Below are 8,271 nucleotides of genomic sequence, written 5' to 3'. Positions count from 1 at the left end.
CTGGGCTGTCAGTTTCTGGTGAAAGGGAGCCCAGAATAAATTTGACTGATTATATGCGCTAATCTTAAACAGAAAGAGGAAAAGGTCTTCCCACCCACCCCCCTCCTTGCTTCAAATTGTCATGTCCTCTCTGCAGTTTTTGGCAGATCTTTCAGGAAATATTAAGTTAAACTGAAAATCCAGAGATGCCAGAAACTTTCCGGTCTACTTTCAAACAGCTATGAATGCAATCTAAAATTATTGAAACATTAATTTTAGCAAAGACAGCAGCTGCCTAGAATCGGAATTGAGAACAATAATCGACTGAGGAAAATAAAAGCTGCATTTTTATGGGGGCTAAAATGGCTCATGTGATAGATATGTTTTAATAGCTGCAAAGCCCCTCACCTCACTCTGGTTTTGACTTAAAAGAAGAGTCACAACATTAAAATGTGTTGCTTGGCGTCCTACGCAGAATATAGGACTTAACTCCAGACTCAACTCCAGTGCCATTGAACAAAAAATGTGTTTACCATTTAACGCGGTGACTGCTGTGGGCTGGGCTGCAAATACATGCTTCCTCTTGGGGCGCACATTTAGCCCATCTTCAGAGGACAGATTTGGAACAAAAGAAAAGGAAGTAGAAAAGACAATTTGATCTTCAGATGTAGCAACAAAGAGTGTGTAACCGAAATGGGAATTTCAGAGGGGTCTTGTATTTTGCACAGTATATTGGCCCTTTGCTTTTTTGGTCCTCAATTTCCTTCATGCAAATATACTAAGATGTCAAAACTGCAGACATTTTACACGCCAGGAAAATTCTGTCGTACTATGCAAATTGTACACTTCTCCTTAATCTTGCCTTTGATTGGGCACTTTGCAAGCCACTAAACTGTGACAAACTGTGTACTTTACCGAAATAACATGTAAGCGTTTCATAAATGAATCTCAAATATTCCTGAACTATTTTCAGACATAGTATTTATGAAACCATTAAAAACTCATTACTTGTGCCATCTCTTTCATGAGTAAGCACAGGTTATTTATACCATGGCCCTAGAGACGCCAGTAATTTTGGTCTGGAAGACATTTTCATTGAAGATACATCATGCAACTGGCAACAGTTTATTTTTTTAACATTATGTTTATACACTCATCTAGTGGTAGCAATTCTAGTCAGTTCTTTTAAAGGACTATGCAGAGGAAATAGATCATGTCTTTTTTATTAATACAGTGAAGAATCTCATGCCTTGAAGTGAGAACGAGGCAGTCTGTGCAGAAATCTGAGTAGGCATTTACTGTCTCACCATCAGACTGGACCAGGAAGAAAACAGGACCCAGGACAAAAGTGAACCTGAGTTCTTTCCCTTCTATAGACTTCCTGTTCCACATGCAGTAGATGGAGAATGTGCTAGAACTGAGATATACACACTTGAGAGAGAGAAACATCCTTATACACGGAAAGACCCCTGAGTGTGAGAATATCAACACCTACTACGAAGCTGTACACATTTTGTTTGCTGCCAGTTAATTTCAGATGGCTCACCCTTCAGTGTGTGTGTGTGTGTGTGTGTGTGTGTGTGTGTGTTTATGATATATTTGACTTGTCAGCCTTGTCCTTTAGTGAGACCGAATGATGCTAATTTCTTCTCCACAGGTCTGCTCTCTCATTTTTCAGAAGCTCTTGCCTGAGGTAAGTTTTGGGAAGCACTTGAAGGTGTGAAGGGCTGGCACGCTGACTAGTGGATGCCCGTCTTAAAAGCAGTCTAGGGCAAGTGAGTTAGACAGTGTTTGGAAGAATTAGTCAGACACCACCACCACTACCCCACCATCCTCACCCTCCATCTCAGGAGCCCGAGTCTCTGTTTCTGGTGCCCTCACTGTTGATCTTGATTCCTGATCCTCAGAACCCGACTCCACCCCATTCTGGATCATTGACTGAAGCCATCGCCTTGAACGTCTTCAGTCCTGTTTATCTGTGCTGTTCTTTTCATTTTTCCAGTAGGTCAAAACTGGCAATAACCGAGAGAATCCTTAATATCAAAATTTAATTATGCAAACGACCCTAGATCCTTTCTTTTCTCTACCAGTCACATCCAATTTATCGCCACGTCCTCTCATTTCTACTTCCTAAGTGCATGTGGAATCTGCCCTGTGGCAGGCTCGCCATTACCTCACCTCAGGACTTAATGAACCCTTTTCTGGATAACGGCAGAGGGTCCTCTGGCTTTCTCCAAGTATGCTCCCCTCCAGCCCCTCCTCCCAGAATGCCAAGGGGAAGGCTCTAAAACACAACTGCAATCATAGTCACCCCACAATGGGATACAGAACCCTTCACTGGTTCCCCTTGGCTTTGGGAAGGACACTAACGCAGCTTGCTGTGCACAAAGACCTCAATCCCTTCAGCCTTCTTCCAGTATCCCGAGCCCTTCTCCGCCCTGACCCCCATCTGCTGCACACCCAGAGCCACTGCCACACCCACACAAAGTATTTCATGCCCCAGGCCCCTGCTCACAGGCTCAGAACTCACTCTTCTCTTTTGGGACTTACTCTTTTGTGCGAGGCGTTCCTGTACCTGGAGACTTTCTTCCCATTCTCACCGTCAGCTCTGTGGAGTAACTGGGAAATGGCAAAACTGGGAGTATATGCACAGCTGCTATAATTGCCCGAGATTCTGAAGAAAAGGAACATACCGCCATCAGAATCTAATCTGAAAGAGATGCTGTTATTGTGTATAGCAAGTAAAAGCATAAAGGGAAGGTTTTCAAAGAATGGGAAATATTCACTTGAATTCTAGCCTCAAAAATACTTTTTCTGCTCGAAAGAATGATTCTTATCTTTTGATAGTTCTCCCTCCCAAAGCTTCTCTCTAAGCCCCTAATGACCACAAGATAACAACATGTAAGCTTTTTTTTTTTTTTTTTTTTTTTTGCCTTGTCCTCAGTCAACCTGGGTTTTACGTGTACGGCTAGGCCACGATTGCAATTTTCATATGGACAAAGTGAATTCAAAGTGGACAGACCCCCCCTACCCCCCCACCCATATACGAGGAAGTGATATCCACACAATTAAGCCGATGAAAGGGCAAAAGAAAAACAAATAAGTGTGAAGTTAGAAGGCATTTTGAGGAACCGTCTATGTGACAAGCGTAGGGAAATCAGACAGGTACCCTGGCATTTTTGTCTCTCACCCTCTGAAGGGTCTGAGTCCAATCCTCCTCTGCCCTCATGCCACTCTCTCAATTAGACTGAAACAGAAAAAAGATGGAAAGATCAAAGAAATGGAGCTTTGTGAAATAATGAAGAAGAAACAAAAAGGCACCGTGGGGTGCCCAGGGGTGGCAGGAAGGGGTGGAGACTGTCTCTGGCTTGCATTCCTGGCTCAGTGGGCTCACATGTATTGGAGGAGGGCTGCCTGCACCCCCCTCCCTCACCATCAACTCCTAACTCCAGCCCGGGGTGATGGGCTGCTCATTAAATACAAGAAAGTTCAATTTAGAGAATTTTCTGCTGATGTTGCAGAATGACTCCGGAGCCAGTGTGGATCCTGGCACCTCCACCTCCCAGCCACGTGACCCTGGGCAAGTTTGTTAACCTCTCTGTGGCTCAGTCTCTTTGTCTTTAAAATGGAGATGAAATCACGCCCACTTCCCAGGATAGCTCTGAGGATCATTTAAGTTAAGATAAATATGAAGCCCTCAGAGGATTGTCTAAATAAATGTTGAGCTATTATTTTGTTAAGCAAGTAACTATTATGTTGTGCCTTGGCTTTTTTTTCTTTTTATCTGTAAAGCTAAATTTGTTTTTACAACTGGTCATTAGAAAAATTAGGAGAGTATTATGAAAAATCTTAGAAAATATGAAGTAGCATGTCACCTTGGGAGGTACTTGGAAGGACTTCATACTCACCAAAGCGTTTAACAAACAAGAAAGAAATAACCCTGTTCACACTTAATCTTACTTCTTTCAAACACATCCCTCTAGAGACAGCATTAATTCTGGCAGCCATCCACATCAGCAGGCAGAGAGAAAACAACCATCTGCCTTGAGGAGATAAAAAAATGGGGTTTCCTCACTAACCCTGCAAGTTCCCATGAAAGCACAGTCCAGATGAGAGGCTCAGTTTATGTTCCTTTGGGCATAGTGTCCAAAAATGCAGAAGTGAGTAATTAGCCAGAATTTGTTAAGTACATGCTATTAGCCAGAAAATGCATTAGCTACGTTACATACCTACCAACAAAAACCCTGTGAGTAAAACTATTGCTCCCCCATTCTACAGAGAAGACCAAGGGATAGAAAGGTGGAATAAGTGGTCAGATCCGTCTGACCCCAGACCCCGTTGGCTCAGCCATTCTATTACACTGCCTTTTTTTTATCCTAAGTGTACTGGATAATGTTATTTTCTACCGTTTAAAATTTGTTATTACTAATTTTGATGTATTTTTCAGTTGTCAAATCCATATTCTAAGAAACATTTACATATTTTCTAAATGTTCTTTCCTGGAAAGGCCTGTCATTCTGAGATGACATCTTTCCCACTTTGGGGCTTGATGTGTCCTTCTCGAAAATGAAATAATCGTCTGTCTTAGTTCAGGCTGTGCTATAATCTGAATATTTGTGCCCTCCCCCGTGCATATGTTGAAATCTTAACCCCCAAGGTGATGGTACTAGAAGGTGGGATCTTTGGGACATGCTTAGGCCAAGAGGTTGAAGTCCTGATGAATGAGATTAGCACCCTTATTAAAGAGATCCCAGCTCCTAATGCTATCATCTTGGGGCTTGTGTTTCAACACAGCTTTTGAGAGGATGCGAACATGCAGTTCATAACATCGGGTTCGTAGAACGGTAAATTTTCCTTCTTTTTAAAGAGTAAAAAAAAAAAAAAATCCCCAAAACAACCTTTTAGGGACCTTGCTAAATATTTCTTTTAATCTAGGGGCCATGAAATTCAAACTAAGAACTTTGCAGCACACTTTGCAGAATCTCCACTAGTTCTTTACACTGAAGACCTCAGCTCTCTATCATTGCTCATTTTCTGGGATCAGCAGAAAGTAGAGCAGTCAGCCATCTTGTTAATATACATGCTTATGATTTGATTTGAACAAATCAAATGAAAAGAGATATTTTTAAGACGGTTAGGAAAATTAATTATGGACAGATTCATATGATACCACAGAATTATTATTACTTCAGAAGTTATGATAATGGCATTGTTATTTTTTAAAGTCCATATTTTTTAGAGATACTTACATAGATAGGGGTAAAATGACATGTCCAAGGGATTGTTTCAAAATACTTTAGCAAATTAAAAAGAAAAAGAAAAAAAAGGAATGATGAAGCAAATATATCAGTCTTGATAACTTTTTAATTTGGGTGATAAAAATACTACATTTATAAGTATTTGAAAATTTTTAGAATAAACATACATAATCACATGTAATATTCAAATCCTGTCATCACGTGCTGATATGTTTTTTTCCTGTGCTGATATGGACTTGAGCAATTTCCTCTTCTATAAAATTAAAGCGTTTGCAGGTTGTTTGGGGCATTAAATGAGATGCCTGGCCAAATGTTTTCTATCAGTTAGTGCTCTTCCCTGCAATTTTTGTCTTCCTCTCTCATGCTATATACAAATTCATAATCATAGAATGATATTTAGATAACAGCCACTCATGTTTTACCAAATGAGATATTATAGAGTCTTAAATATAACGAATTTCTCTAGTGCAATAGTATGATTCAGTTAGCAATAAAACACGAGAACAATTCTTCAGAAAAATAATTTGTAGAAGTAAGATATAGTTGGAACAGGAAATGATGGCCATTTTTGACATGGTGGTTATAAAAGTGTTGCTCGGAAATTAAATTTTTCATAAATTCTAAATACTTTCAAAGCTCAACTTTAAAATTTTTGTAACTATATTTTACATATTAATGTTTATGAATCTAAAGTACAACTTATTATATAGCACAGGCAAAATCCTTCAGCCTGTATCACATTTAAATCACTCAAATTTCTTCTTAATTTAATATAATTTTGTGGAATTCTTTTAAACTGGAAGCGATGCTGAAAATTCAGCAACTTTTCTGTAGCCAACAAAAATCACATTTCTCTGTTACTATAAATAATTGTTAATAATTTTTATAGGCATATTCTCTCTTTTATTGGTATAGTATATTAAAATTCTTAATGGAACAATAAAGAATTATGTATAAATTAGAGGAAAATTTTTTGAAGGGTTTGATGAATCAAAGCTGCAAGGGATACTTTAAGAACATTGATCCGGAGGCACATTCTTCATTAGCTTTTTCTCAGATCAGCCTTTTATTGATTATTGAGTATAGATGTGGTATTATAGACAATACCATTTTTGAAACTTTTATGAAAAAGCTAGTGTATTTACCATGCTTTGCCACATGGATATTTTAAATTTTCCAATTAAGAGCTAACATTCATCATCTTCACTAGCATCCTCATGTGCCCAGGCCCTTTTAAAGGGCATTGAAACAATTTCATAAGTTAAATCCTGTCAAAAATAACTTATCAAACAGATGACTAAAGGAACCCTTGCTTTGAAGCTCAAAAAAAAAATTGCCTTTCACTGTGAAAAACCGTCCGTCTTTAGGATCCTTTTCATGTTTCTTCAAACGTTTCATGTCAACCTTTCCCCAGAGCAAAATTTGAGATGAAGTTGTGTAATTTATTGTCATGCTTTAAGCATATTATATTTATTCTTCCCTTTGATACTTTTTTTCTCTGAGGTCCTTGGAAACACTGAGATCATAATGAATTGATGCTTCCTGTGGATGTAAGGAAAGGTGGCAGAATTAGCAGGAAGTGAGAAGGTAACAGAAAGCAAGAGAGGAGGCCAAGAATGAGGAAATGAGAAGGTAAAGTTTTGCAAATTTGATAGTTACAGTCTAAAGGATTTGGCTTCTGGGCCTAAATATAGAGGGTCAACCCACAGATGAATATTACAAGTATCAATGAGGGTGTGGTCCTTGCATCTAGTGTAACTTCATGAAACCAAAGCAAGTTCAACAGTCTCTTTCACACTAGAGAAAGGAGAAGTCATATTGACCGGGTGTCTCCTAGGCATCGTGAATGGTGGTAAGTAGTTTCTTCACATGTTTATCTTATGCCATCCTCGTGGCAACTCCATAAAATAGATGCCACTTTCCCAATATACAAATCAGAGACTGAGACTCAAAGAAATGATAAAATAAATCTTAAGCTACCTTTGTGGCACAGCTAAACTCCAGCCTGTTAATTCCGAGGCTCATGATTCTCCCATGACAGAAACCATCTTGCTATAACATCAAAGTCCTGTTCTCTCTATGGCCTGTCTTTTAATCATTATGGTCCCAATTCAATCAACAGCATATAAAAGAAACTGATGTAAGAAAATCCTGTGAATAGAAGTCTTTTAAGCCATAAATTAAAGAAAATCTCTGAGGAAATGCATCCAAATAGGACAGAGACAAAAATCAGTAAATTGGGTGAGATGACTTAAATGACCCATTTATCACCTGAATTCATTAGCTTCTGTTTTGGATTGTGAAATCCTTTGAGATTCCGATAACAGCTATGAAGGTGTACATTCACACAACCTTTCGGAGGACTTAAGCATCACCACTTAAACCTTACTCTCTATTATTCACAGTGTAAGATCCACTTAACTATGAAAATGTGTATGCATATAAATTAAGGACATTTAGGATACCTGTATGTACTCTGTAACATGAATTGCCTAAGCTTGAGCAAACATGATTGCATCACTTTTGAATGGACCTTTGGTGATTTGTATAATTTTTGACCAATCACTATCAAAGGTCATCTGAGACCTTGGACCATAAATCCACCCATTTAAGGGAACCAAATCAGAAAGAAGCCATATAAGAAGGCTGTCATTGGCGTGTAAATACAGTAATGGTATCATACCTCTCAAAGTTCTGGGAGAATAGACTCTAGGTTGAATGCAAATTCAGTTGTTAATTTCATTTTCACCTTTTAGATGAAATGACATCCTAATTATTTCCTGTAAATTAGTGCATGACAGGGCAGGTTTGGACCTAGAACCCAAAGCGTGACAGCCCCCAGGCACCGAATGCACTAGCTGGCCTTCTCCTGAAAGAGAAGGAGGTTATAAGAAGGGTAGGAACTATGCCTCTGCCACCATCTCTCTCCCCCAAGCAGCAAAAAAGGTGCAGGAGAAAAGCGAAGCAGCAAATTGAGACAGCAAGACAGCTACCAAGATTATAAAAAAGGGGGTAGTGGTGGTGGTGAATAAGG

Source organism: Pteropus vampyrus, unplaced genomic scaffold, assembly GCF_000151845.1.
Source record: "Pteropus vampyrus isolate Shadow unplaced genomic scaffold, Pvam_2.0 Scaffold96, whole genome shotgun sequence".
Classification (NCBI taxonomy): domain Eukaryota; kingdom Metazoa; phylum Chordata; class Mammalia; order Chiroptera; family Pteropodidae; genus Pteropus; species Pteropus vampyrus.
This window is presented reverse-complemented; position numbering follows the sequence as displayed.